The sequence below is a fragment of the Phyllobates terribilis genome, unplaced genomic scaffold, assembly GCF_046119375.1.
Source record: "Phyllobates terribilis strain yellow unplaced genomic scaffold, ASM4611937v1 Scaffold_1__5_contigs__length_1240528914, whole genome shotgun sequence".
In the NCBI taxonomy this organism is placed as follows: Eukaryota; Metazoa; Chordata; class Amphibia; order Anura; family Dendrobatidae; genus Phyllobates; species Phyllobates terribilis.
Window position 1 is genome coordinate 724,551,334 of NW_027362761.1, and position 12,845 is coordinate 724,564,178.

Sequence of the window (12,845 nt, forward strand, 5' to 3'; positions counted from 1 at the left end):
TTTCAGCCAAGACAAATGTGTGACGCCTCAATTCTCGAAAGAGCCCTTTTAGTTTTGAGTTTACCCTGGGTGCTGGGGGACTCGGTGTCGGGCCCTGTGATGGAGAGGTGGGATGCAGCCGTGGCCCAGGCCCGACCCGTGCTCAGGGCCGTCACATGAAAAGGAAGATGTTGTGGGCTCGTCCGGGTTGAGTGGCTTATTTAACGACTACGCCACCTGTGGTGCCTGGTGAAGGGCCACCAGCGCCGCTACAGTCCGTCGAGGCCTGGTGTCGTTCTCACTGCTCCCCACAGGCGGAGCAAGGCCTCAGGGCAGGCAGACTGGATGAAAAATAGGGGGAAGTAGTAGTGCGGGGAGTACGGGCACCGCGTCGCATGGTATGGCGCATAATGAACAGTCCGGAGGCCATAGGGGTGAACTTCCAAGGCTTTACTCACTTAGAGATGACAGCGGGAAGGCGACTCCCTGCTCCCCGTGGAGTCCTGCCTCCACCAGGGACGGGGGTCCAACTACCTCCGAGAAAGTCCAGTGTTCGGTAACGACCCTACACCAGAGTGTCCCTGCACTACAGACTTCACCCTTTTCCGTCTGTGCGTGTGTAGATAGGCCGGGTCTCCCTCAGAGCTCCTCTCAGGACTAGGGCACGGGTGGCAATTCCTCTCCATCCGATGCCCGGTGGGATCCTCAGGGCCTAACCGGGCTTTCCCGTCCAGGACATGGAGTACAAGGTCGGGTGTCGGGGGCTGGTACCCCTCTTGCAGCCGGAATCCCTCTGAATAGATCAGGTAGGCGAGGACAGGTGGCGTACTCCGCTCCGTCTGCATCCTCCCCGGGACCCATTTGCTGGGGAGCTAAACTCTAAAGCTCCCGGGCCTTCTTGATCCTGGTCCTTGGCCGGGTTGAGACATTCCTTGTCTGCAACCTACCTCTCGTCCCAAGGCCAGGGTACGAGGGCTGAGTCCCTTGCCGGTGCAGGCCCACACAGGATCTGCGCTCCCGGAGGGAGGTCACATTACACACAGTAGTTGACAGCAACCAAGACCGCTTGACAGACAAAGACCGCCAGAGACCAAGATCAAAGATGGCTTTCTATTAAATATGAAATTTAAAGTGTAACTAACTTGTAAGTCCTCCACCCTCACCCAATAACTGGTTCCTACCACTTTGTGTTCCCCAGTCTCCCTGTAACCAGGGGAGCAGCACCTAGGGCATACTAGCTCTCTCTGGGGGAGAAGTGTGGTGTTGGATGCAAAAGGTTGGGTCACGACTATCACACTGGCCTTACCTCAGAGGAGGAACAATGCACTCCATTTCAGAAGTGCAGCATTCCTGTGGCGGTCGAACCCTCAGGGGCGCCACAAATGCACCGGGAAATGTCATTTTTAACATTTTACAACCTTATCTGGCCATGTGGTGTGTGACATGGGAACAGCATGGGGAAAACCCTTGGAAGCATCTCTGACTCTGGTCATCCCATCAGATGTGATCCTATATTACTGTGGTAATAATACAGACATTTTTGGCAACGTGAAAAATCTTAAACTCCATTTAAAATGGGCAAGGTGTGTGTCAAGGGACAGGGAAGTGGACGTTATGGTGATAGTGCACGCAGAGGCTGTGGGCAAGATGAAACTGTGCCTGCTGAGGGAGCACAACAAACATCCATGTCATATCAAACTACCTTCCTGTCCCAATTTCTAGGGGGCCGCGGAACACCACTATTGAAGCCAGAGCAACATGAAAAGGTTGTTGGTTGGATAGCAGATAAAGTTTCCAGTCAGCTTGTCACTACCACCACCCTGTGTTCCACATGATCCAGTCTCAGTAGATGTGAGTCTGGATCACATTATTATTATTACTTTATCGCCATTTATTCCATGGCACTTTACATGTGGGGTATACATCTCAAAAACAATTACAGTAATCTTGAACAAAAATGTGACAGCAACTGTTACAGGAAAGGAGAGGAGAGGACCCTGCCCGCAAAGGCTCAGTCTACAAGGCATGGGTGGGAGGATACCATAGGTGAGGCTAGAGCTTTTGCAGCGATATGGTGGAGCGAGGGTTACTGCAGGTTATATGCATGTCGCAAGAGGTGGGTCTTCAGCTTCCTTTTAAAGGTTTCAACAGTAGGCGAGAGTCAGAAATGGTGGGGTAGAGAGTTCCAGAGAAGGAGGGATGCACGAGAGAAATCTTGTATGCGTTTGTGGGAAGAGGAGATAAGACGGGAGTAGAGAAGGAGATCTTGTGAGGATTGGAGGTTGCGTGCAGGTAAGTATCGGGAGACTAGGTGACAGATGTAGGGAGGAGACAGGTTGTGGATGGCTTTGCATGCCAAGGTTAGGGTTTTGAACTGGAGTCTCTGGGCAATGGGGAGTCAATGAAGGGTTTGACAGAGAGGAGAGGCCAGGGAATAGCGAGGGAACAGGTGGATTAGTAGAGCAACAGAGTTTAGGATAGATTGGAGAAATGTGAGTGTTAGAAGGGAGGCCACAGAGCACGAGGTTGTAGTCGTCGAGAAGGGAGATGATGAGGGTGTGCACTAGTGTTTTTGTAGTGGTTGAGGAATGTGCGGATCCAGGAGATTTTTTTTACTTCGAGTCGGTATCTTCCTCACCCTGATCCTCCTTCCTCCCACCATTCCGAGAGCCGTGAGAAACTGATCCCACACTTGGACACTCCGAAGAGCTGTTTTGTTCATCATTCCATTTATAGATTCTGGCCTCTTGCTCGGTCTGCTCGGAAGTGGAAAGAGCTTGGATATGTGGTTTGAAGGAGAGATTAGAGTCCAGGGTTACCCCAAGAGCCGTTCACTTTTCCATCAATAGATTCGGGCCTCTCGGCTGGCCAGCTTCGTGCAGGGCAGCAGAAGATCGCATGTAGCGATTTGAGCAGCCATGGTCACCCGAAGGTGACTGTGGAAAATTGCAATTACTGTCGCAAGAGGTGGATAATGATGAGGCACAATGGACAGAAAGTCAGAAGGAGGACCAGGGAGCGGAAGTGGAAGATGAAGCGGTGGACGATGAAGTCACTGACCCAACCTGGCAAGGGGACATGCAGAGCGAGGACAGCAGCACACAGGGGGAGGGAGGCGTAGCAAAACGACAGGCAGGAACAAGCAGTGTGGTCAGGGGTGGATTAAGAGTAGAAAGGGCCCCGGGCAGTTTAGAAGGTGCGGGCTCCCCCCCCACACACACACACACACACACCTGATTTATCACGTGACATGTCACATGATCCCCTGTGATAGATCATGTGATAGTTCACGTGAAATTAATTTGGCACAATATTAATTATAATATTTTTTTTTAGGCTGTGTGCCCACTATGCGGTTTTTAAGCGTTTCCGCAGCGGCAATTCCGCTGCAGAAACGCTTAAAAAACGCTTGGTAGAAGGTCTGCCATGTTCCCCAATGATAATCCGCATGTGCTGTGTACATGCTGCGGAAATTTCAGCTGCGGATTATCATTGCGGAAAAATCCGCAGCACTACCAATTATTTTGCGGAAGCGCAGCGTTTTTGCCGCCATTGACTTGCATTAGAACGCATGGAATCTGCATCCCTGCATCTGTAGATGCGGAATCCATGCGTTTCAATGTGCGGATGGTACCCAGGTCTGGAGGAGAGGAGACTGTCCTCCGGACCCGGGTACCATAGAACCTGTAAAAAAAGAATAAAATAAAAAATAAATATTATACTTACCTTCTGATGGCCCCCGGTGTCTTTATCCAATGCGTCCTGGCTTGCCGGCAGCTCGCGATGGTCTGAAAAGGACCTGCCGTGACGTCATTTAGTCATGTGACGGGTCACGAGACCGCTGACGTTGGCAGGCCATCAGAAGGTAAGTATATATTTTTTATTTTTTACCATTCTTTTACGGTCACACTATATAAATCCATGCTGGTTGCATGGATTTATATAGTGTAACCAAGTTGTCAAGCACTTTCCAAGTGATGCTAAAATCGCTTGTAAAGCGCTTGTCAACCCGCATGTGGAAATGCAAGTGATGAACGCTTCACATCCGCATGTCCCTGGCAGGAAAACGCATGTACAATCCGCATGTAAAATCCGCATGTACAATCCGCATGCGTTTTTTCTGCCAGGGAGATGCAGAAACACTCAAAAAAAATCCTGGAACATTTCTGTATCGTGGGCACATAGCCTTACATTAATTGTATGACTCAATATTGAGCACACGGTGCCATCTATACACAGCGGGAGGCTGCACGGTGCCATCTATACACAGCGGGAGGCCGCACGTAGCCATCTATACACAGCGGGAGGCTGCACGGTGCCATCTATACACAGCAGGAGGCCGCACGGCGCCATCTATACACAGCAGGAGGCCACACGGCGCCATCTATACACAGCAGGAGGCCGCACGGCGCCATATATACACAGCAGGGGGCCGCACGGCGCCATATATACACAGCAGGGGGCCGCACGGCGCCATATATACACAGCAGGGGGCCGCACGGCGCCATCTATACACAGCGGGAGGCCGCACGGCACCATCTATAAATAGTGGGAGGCCGCACGGTGCCCCCCCCCCAGAGACAGCAGGAGGCCACACGGCGTCAACTATACTCAGCAGGAGGCCGCACGCAGTCACGCATGCAGTCACGCACACACACAAACATATACAGACATATACAGTGCCTACAAGTAGTATTCAACCCCCTGCAGATTTAGCTGGTTGACACATGCGGAATTAACTTGGCATTGTGACATTTGTACTGTAGATCAGCCTGGAAGTGGGAAATGCACTGCAGCAAATTTTGTTTTTGTTTTTGTTTTTTGTTTTTTTAAAAACGTTAAAAGTTAATTCAGAGTGTCATTTATTATTCAACCCCTCAAACCACAAGAATTCTGTTTGGTCCCCCTAAAGTATTAAGAAGTAGTTCAGGCACCAAGAATAATGAGCTTCACATGTGTGGATTAAAGATCTCTTTTGCCAGCCTTTTCTGACTATTTAAGACCCTCCCCAAACTTGTGAACAGCACTCAGACATGGTCAACATGGGAAAGACAAAGGAGCATTCCAAGGCCATCAGAGACAAGATCGTGGAGGGTCACAAGGCTGGCAAGGGGTACAAAACCCTTTCCAAGGAGTTGGGCCTACCTGTCTCCACTGTTGGGAGCATCATCCGTAAGTGGAAGGCTTATGGAACTACTGTTAGCCTTCCACGGCCAGGACAGCCTTTGAAAGTGTCCTCCCGTGCCGAGGCCAGGCTTGTCCGAAGAGTCAAGGCTAACCCAAGGACAACAAGGAAGGAGCTCCGGGAAGATCTCATGGCAGTGGGGACATTGGTTTCAGTCAATACCATAAGTAACGTACTCCACCGCAATGGTCTCCGTTCCAGACGAGCCCGTAGGTACCTTTACTTTCAAAGTGTCATGTCAAGGCTCGTCTACAGTTTGCTCATGATCACTTGGAGGACTCTGAGACAGACTGGTTCAAGGTTCTATGGTCTGATGAGACCAAGATCGAGATCTTTGGTGCCAACCACACACGTGACGTTTGGAGACTGGATGGCACTGCATACGACCCCAAGAATACCATCCCTACAGTCAAGCATGGTGGTGGCAGCATCATGCTGTGGGGCTGTTTCTCAGCCAAGGGGCCTGGCCATCTGGTCCGCATCCATGGGAAGATGGATAGCACGGCCTACCTGGAGATTTTGGCCAAGAACCTCCGCTCCTCCATCAAGGATCTTAAGATGGGTCGTAATTTCATCTTCCAACAAGACAACGACCCAAAGCACACAGCCAAGAAAACCAAGGCCTGGTTCAAGAGGGAAAAAGTCAAGGTGTTGGAGTGGCCTAGTCAGTCTCCTGACCTTAACCCAATTGAAAACTTGTGGAAGGAGCTCAAGAATAAAGTCCACATGAGACACCCAAAGAACCTAGATAACTTGGAGAAGATCTGCATGGAGGAGTGGGCCAAGATAACTCCACAGACCTGTGCCGGCCTGATCAGGTCTTATAAAACACGATTATTAGCTGTAATTGCAAACAAGGGTTATTCCACAAAATATTAAACATAGGGGTTGTATAATAATTGACCCACACTTTTATGTTTAAAATTTTATAAAATTCAACTGAGCAACATAACTTTTTGGTTTGTAAGATTTATGCTTCTGTTCATAAAACCTACTCTCGTTTGCAGTTTGAAGGCTCTAACTTATTTGCATCTTATCAAACCAGCTAAATCTGCAGGGGGTTGAATACTACTTGTAGGCACTGTATGTACCGGGATGCTAGGTCACAGATATATGGAGGAGACAGGCTGTGGATGCCTTTGCATGTCATAGTTACGGTTTTGAACTGAAGTCTCTGGCCAATAGGGAGTCAGTGAAGGGATCATAGATTGCAATCTTATAGATTGCTGGAGCCAGTCCACAGTAAAAAATCGATAGAGTGTCCTGGAACCTTCCCACAGACTTTTCTTAGCCAGGGCTGCTTCTCGGTAGGGTTGGACGGGCCCACCAGACAACCGGAGACTCCTCCGGTGGGCCCTAGCTTTTCCATCAGGAGAGTTCATTATAGCGCAAACTTTACAGCTGCTATGGGGCTCTTGAGTGGCGGAGAAAGGTGGGCCCTCAGAATCAAATCCTCTGGTGGGCCCAATGTTCTTCAGTCTGACACTGCTTCTCGGTAAGAGTTGTATTTCACCACAGCCATATTCTTTAGCTCGGTGAAAGGACTGGCATAGAGGGAAACCGTATCTACTCCGGCTGTCATTTTTCTGCCACCAGGTTCCGGCCATTGTCACACATGACCAAGCCTGGCTGTATGTTCAGCGGTCACAGATCAGGCTGCTGTGTTACAGCTTTCAACAACTCTGCAGCGGTGGGCGGTTTGTCACCAAATCATTAAGCATATTACCTTCAGCACAGGCTGTTGCTGCTTGGCCAAGACAGTGCTGCAGGGCTTCCAGCTTGTGAGTGATGTGGTCATTTCAGAGATGGAGGCCGAACAAGAGGAGGAGGAGGTCCAGATCCAATGTGATTACATTGAGGTTACATTGGCGAGTCTGGTTTTTACACTAAAGAAAGATTCTACTGTGCTTTTATTTATTATTTATTTATTTTTATTACGTCTCTTCAAATGTGTACTGGAGTTCATCCTAATGTTTGGCATGCAATAACAGTATATGAGACCCACTCCTTAATAATGGGAAGGATAATTCAAATAGATTCTAGATTTTAGATTATTAATAGTGTTGAGCGAGCACTAAAATGCTCGGGTGCTCGAAGCTCGGGCTGAGTTCGCCGTGATATTCGGGTGCTCGACCCGAGCAACGAGCCCAATGTTAGTCTATGGGAGACCCGAGCATTTTTGCGGCGGCACCCCCGGCAGTCTGTAGAAAGCCTAAAAAGTGCCCAAAACGATAGTGATAGTGCTCAAAAGACATGGGGACAGCATGAGCATCGCCCCAGGAAGCATTTCTGACCCCTAGGTCACTGCTGTCAACAACGTGGTCAGAGGTATTAAGCCACTTTTACGGGCTCACAATAAAACGTTCAAAAACAAAACTGAAACGGTTTTCCTGTGAAATATGTTAAGGAACTTCCTTTCCACGGGAAAGACTTGTATATAAGGTAAAATAAATAACCAAAAACAAAAATACTCCTCCACACCTTGTGCTATGTTCACAAGTAGCATTTTTTATACGTTTTTGCACTTTTGTATTGCTTTCAACCGTGACAAATGCATTCACCGGGAAATGTCATTTTAACATTTTACAATCTTATCTGGCCATGTGCTGTGTGACACATGCATACAGTGCTGAAAAGACATGGGAACAGCATGGGGAAGACCCCTGGAAGCATCTCTGACACCCAGGTCACTGCCTAAAAGTGTGCCCATCGGAAGTGATCCTTGCCGCATCAGAAGATGCAGACTTGCAACTATCCCCGTGCAAGTCCTTGTCCCAGGGCAGTGTTCAATTGTACCTCCCCCATTCCTTGCAATGCAAGCGCAAGTATGAAGCCTGCCACCCACCCACCCCCAGGCTGCAATACCATACTGCTAGCTTGCTTGCACATGAAATTGGGCCTTTTAGGCATGTGGAGGCGGAATCTGGCCACCACGTCATGGCTGCGTCGGCGGCCTGGTATCCATACTCAGTCTCCAGCCGCCCGGCGGCCGGTGTCCACGCTCAGTCCCCAGCTGCCCCTATTTCTCCTGTCAACTTCCCCCCACACACTTTTCTTAGCCCGGACTGCTTTAGGGCATCATTGGACGAGCCCACCAGAGAACCAGACTCCTCCGGTGGACCCTGGCTTCTCCATCAGGGGAGTTGAGAGTGCCAAGGTGAGGAGCATGATGATGATAGAAGTTAGCATCTGCTTTGTTTTCTTGGAATGCAAGCGTAAGTGTGCAGCCTGCCACCCACCCACCCCCAGGCTGCAATACCATACTGCTTGCTTGCACTTGAAATTGGGCCTTTTAGGCATGTGGAGGCGGAATCTGGTCACCACGTCATGGCAGCGTCGTCGGCCTGGTATCCATACTCAGTCCCCAGCCGCCCGGCGGCCGGGTGTCCATGCTCGGTCCCCAGCCGCCAGGGGGCGGCCAACTTTCCATACTCGGTCCCCAGCCGCCCGCGGCCGGGTGTCCACACATGGTCCCCTGCCGCCTGGGGGTGGCCGGGTGTCCATAAACGGTCCCCAGCCGCCCCTATTTGAAGGACAGCCTAACCACAAACACGTGGACAAGTGAATGTGGCCAGGGATGGTCCATCTGACTGACGCCTTCACACTGGGTTAATATTGTGGAAGTCGGGACACAGTTGGACACTGGGGTGCAACACGTCCTCCAGACATAGAGGATTGCGGGTCCTGGGTCAATCAGGCCTCAACACAAAGTTCAAAAGGTAGACAGCAGCAGTGGTCGGCCTCCTACACAACGAGTAAATTATTCATGATCATGAGGCCATCCATCTCCTTAGCTTTCTGTTCCTTGGAATGCAAGCAAATGTATCTAGTAGCGGCTAGGCCTGAGGTGGTCAGCGTTTTGGCGCATATCCTACCTCCTCCGAAGATTCCTGGATGTTTTCCTGCTACTATCCCAGTTCTATGACTCCCGTTAAAACAAAGCTTCAGGTGATGAATGATGGATGAGGTGGTGGCAAAGGAGAAAGAGCAGGAGGAACAGGGACCATTCACATCAATATCAGGCCAGTCAACCACACATGTCTTGTAGGATATGTTTCTGTACCAAAAGGAGCAGATCGGCTACACAGTTATAGGGCATACAGTGAGTGCAATGCCTACCAAAAATTTCGAGGCACTCCAATGCCCCTTGGAAGTGACATGGAGGTCAGAGGACCTTAACTAAACCGTTTTTTCCATTTATAGCAACTGGGTCTCCTGTGCACTGTTGGCCTAAGCAGTAAATGGAAGGCTTTCCAAAAATTATGAGGAACGGCAATGGCCCTTGAAACAGACGTGGATTACAGCATACTAAAAACCTTCTACCCATTATTGGGGAGTGGGTCTACCTTAGTGTTCGCCTATGCATTGAAAAGCAAAAGCTGACTAAAATTAGGAGGAAATGCAATGCCCGTTGGAAGAGGCATGGAGGTTAGAGTTAATTAAAAACAACATTTCAATGCCCCTTGGAAGAGCTGTGGAATTCAGAATGGTTTAACAAGACGGTTTTAATGCCCCTTGGAAAAGTGGTGGAGGTCGCAGTAGCTTAACAAGATGGTTTTAATGCCCCTTGGAAGAGACGTGGAGGTTGCAGTAGCTTAACAAGATGGTTTTAATGCCCCTTGGAAGAGACGTGGAGGTTGCAGTAGCTTAACAAGATGGTTTTAATTCCCCTTGGAAGAGACGTGGAGGTCGCAGTAGCTTAACAAGACGGTTTTAATGCCCCTTGGAAGAGACGTGGAGGTTGCAGTAGCTTAACAAGACGGTTTTAATGCCCCTTGGAACAGACGTGGAGGTTGTAGTAGCTTAACAAGACTGTTTTAATGCCCCTTGGAAGAGACGTGGAGGTCGCAGTAGCTTAACAAGACAGTTTTAATGCCCCTTGGAAGAGACGTGGAGGTCGCAGTAGCTTAACAAGACGGTTTTAACGCCCCTTGGAGGAGACGTGGAGGTCGCAGTAGCTTAACAAGACGGTTTTAATGCCCCTTGGAGGAGACGTGGAGGTCGCAGGAGCTTAACAAGACGGTTTTAATGCCCCTTGGAAAAGTGGTGGAGGTCGCAGTAGCTTAACAAAATGGTTTTAATGCCCCTTGGAAGAGACGTGGAGGTCGCAGTAGCTTAACAAGATCTTTTTAATGCCCCTTGGAAGAGACTTGGAGGTCGCAGTAGCTTAGCAAGACGGTTTTAATGCCCCTTGGAAGAGATGTGGAGGTTGCAGTAGCTTAACAAGATGGTTTTAATGCCCCTTGGAAAAATGGTGGAGGTCGCAGTAGCTTAACAAGACAGTTTTAATGCCCCTTGGAAAAGTGGTGGAGCATGCAGTAGCTTAACAAGACGGTTTTAATGCCCATTGGAAGAGACGTCAAGGTTGCAGTAGCTTAACAAGACGGTTTTAATGCCCCTTGGAAGAGACGTGGAGGTCGCAGTAGCTTAACAAGATGGTTTTAATGCCCCTTGGAAGAGACGTGGAGGTCTCAGTAGCTTAACAAGACGGTTTTAATGCCCATTGGAAAAGTGGTGGAGGTCGCAGTAGCTTAACAAGACGGTTTTAATGCCCCTTGGAAGAGCGGTGGAGGTCGCAGTAGCTTAACAAGACGGTTTTAATGCTTCTTGGAGAAGTGGTGGAGGTTGCAGTAGCTTAACAAGACGGTTTTAATGCCCCTTGGAAGAATGGTGGAGGTCGCAGTAGCTTAACAAGACGGTTTTAATGCCCCTTGGAAGAGCGGTGGAGGTCGCAGTAGCTTAAAAAGACGGTTTTAATGCCCCTTGGAAGAGACGTGCAGGTCACAGTGGAATAAAAAGACAATATCAATGCCCCTTGAAAATGTGGTGGAGGTAGCAGTAGCTTAGCAAGACGGTTTTAATGCCCCTTGGAAGAGACATGGAGGTCGCAGTAGCTTAACAAGACGGTTTTATTGCCCCTTGGAAAAGTGGTGGAGGTCGCAGTAGCTTAACAAGACGGTTTTAATGCCCCTTGGAAGAGACGTGGAGGTCGCAGTAGCTTAACAAGACGGTTTTAATGCCCCTTGGAGGAGACGTGGAGGACGCAGTAGCTTAACAAGACGGTTTTAATGCCCCTTGGAAAAGTGGTGGAGGTCGCAGTAGCTTAACAAGACGGTTTTAATGCCCCTTGGAAAAGTGGTGGAGGTCGCAGTAGCTTAACAAGACGGTTTTAATGCCCCTTGGAAAAGTGGTGGAGGTCGCAGTAGCTAAACAATATGGTTTTAATGCCCCTTGGAAGAGACGTGGAGGTAGCAGTAGCTTAACAAGATGGTTTTAATGCCCCTTGGAAGAGACTTGCAGGTCGCAGTAGCTTAACAAGACGGTTTTAATGCCCCTTGGAAGAGATGTGGAGGTCGCAGTAGCTTAACAAGACGGTTTTAATTCCCCTTGGAAAAGTGGTGGAGGTCGCAGTAGCTTAACAAGACGGTTTTAATGCCCCTTGGAAAAGTGGTGGAGGTTGCAGTAGCTTAAGACGGTTTTAATGCCCATTGGAAGAGACGTGGAGGTTGCAGTAGCTTAACAAGACGGTTTTAATGCCCTTTGGAAGAGACGTGGAGGTTGCAGTAGCTTAACAAGATGGTTTTAATGCCCCTTGGAAGAGACGTGGAGGTCGCAGTAGCTTAACAAGATGGTTTTAATGCCCCTTGGAAGAGAATTGGAGGTCGCAGTAGCTTAACAAGATGGTTTTAATGCCCCTTGGAAGAGCGTTGGAGGTCGCAGTAGCTTAACAAGACGGTTTTAATGCCTCTTGGAGAAGTGGTGGAGGTTGCAGTAGCTTAACAAGACGGTTTTAATGCCCCTTGGAAGAATGGTGGAGGTCGCAGTAGCTTAACAAGACGGTTTTAATGCCCCTTGGAAGAGCGGTGGAGGTCGCAGTAGCTTAACAAGACGGTTTTAATGCCCCTTGGAAAAGTGGTGGAGGTCGCAGTAGCTAAACAATATGGTTTTAATGCCCCTTGGAAGAGACATGGAGGTAGCAGTAGCTTAACAAGATGGTTTTAATGCCCCTTGGAAGAGACTTGGAGGTCGCAGTAGCTTAACAAGACGGTTTTAATGCCCCTTGGAAGAGATGTGGAGGTCGCAGTAGATTAACAAGACGGTTTTAATTCCCCTTGGAAAAGTGGTGGAGGTCGCAGTAGCTTAACAAGACGGTTTTAATGCCCCTTGGAAAAGTGGTGGAGATTGCAGTAGCTTAACAAGACGGTTTTAATGCCCATTGGAAGAGACGTGGAGGTTGCAGTAGCTTAACAAGACGGTTTTAATGCCCTTTGGAAGAGACGTGGAGGTTGCAGTAGCTTAACAAGATGGTTTTAATGCCCCTTGGAAGAGACGTGGAGGTCGCAGTAGCTTAACAAGATGGTTTTAATGCCCCTTGGAAAAGTGGTGGAGGTCGCAGTAGCTTAACAAGACGGTTTTAATGCCCCTTGGAAGAATGGTGGAGGTTGCAGTAACTTAAGACGGTTTTAATGCCCCTTGGAAGAGCGGTGGACGTCGCATTAACTTAAAAAGACGGTTTTAATGCCCCTTGGAAGAGACGTGGAGGTCACAGTGGAATAAAAAGACAATATCAATGCCCCTTGAAAATGTGGTGGAGGTCGCAGTATCTTAACAAGACGGTTTTAATGCCCCTGGGAAAAGTGGTGGAGGTCACAGTATCTTAACAAGATGGTTTTAATGCCCC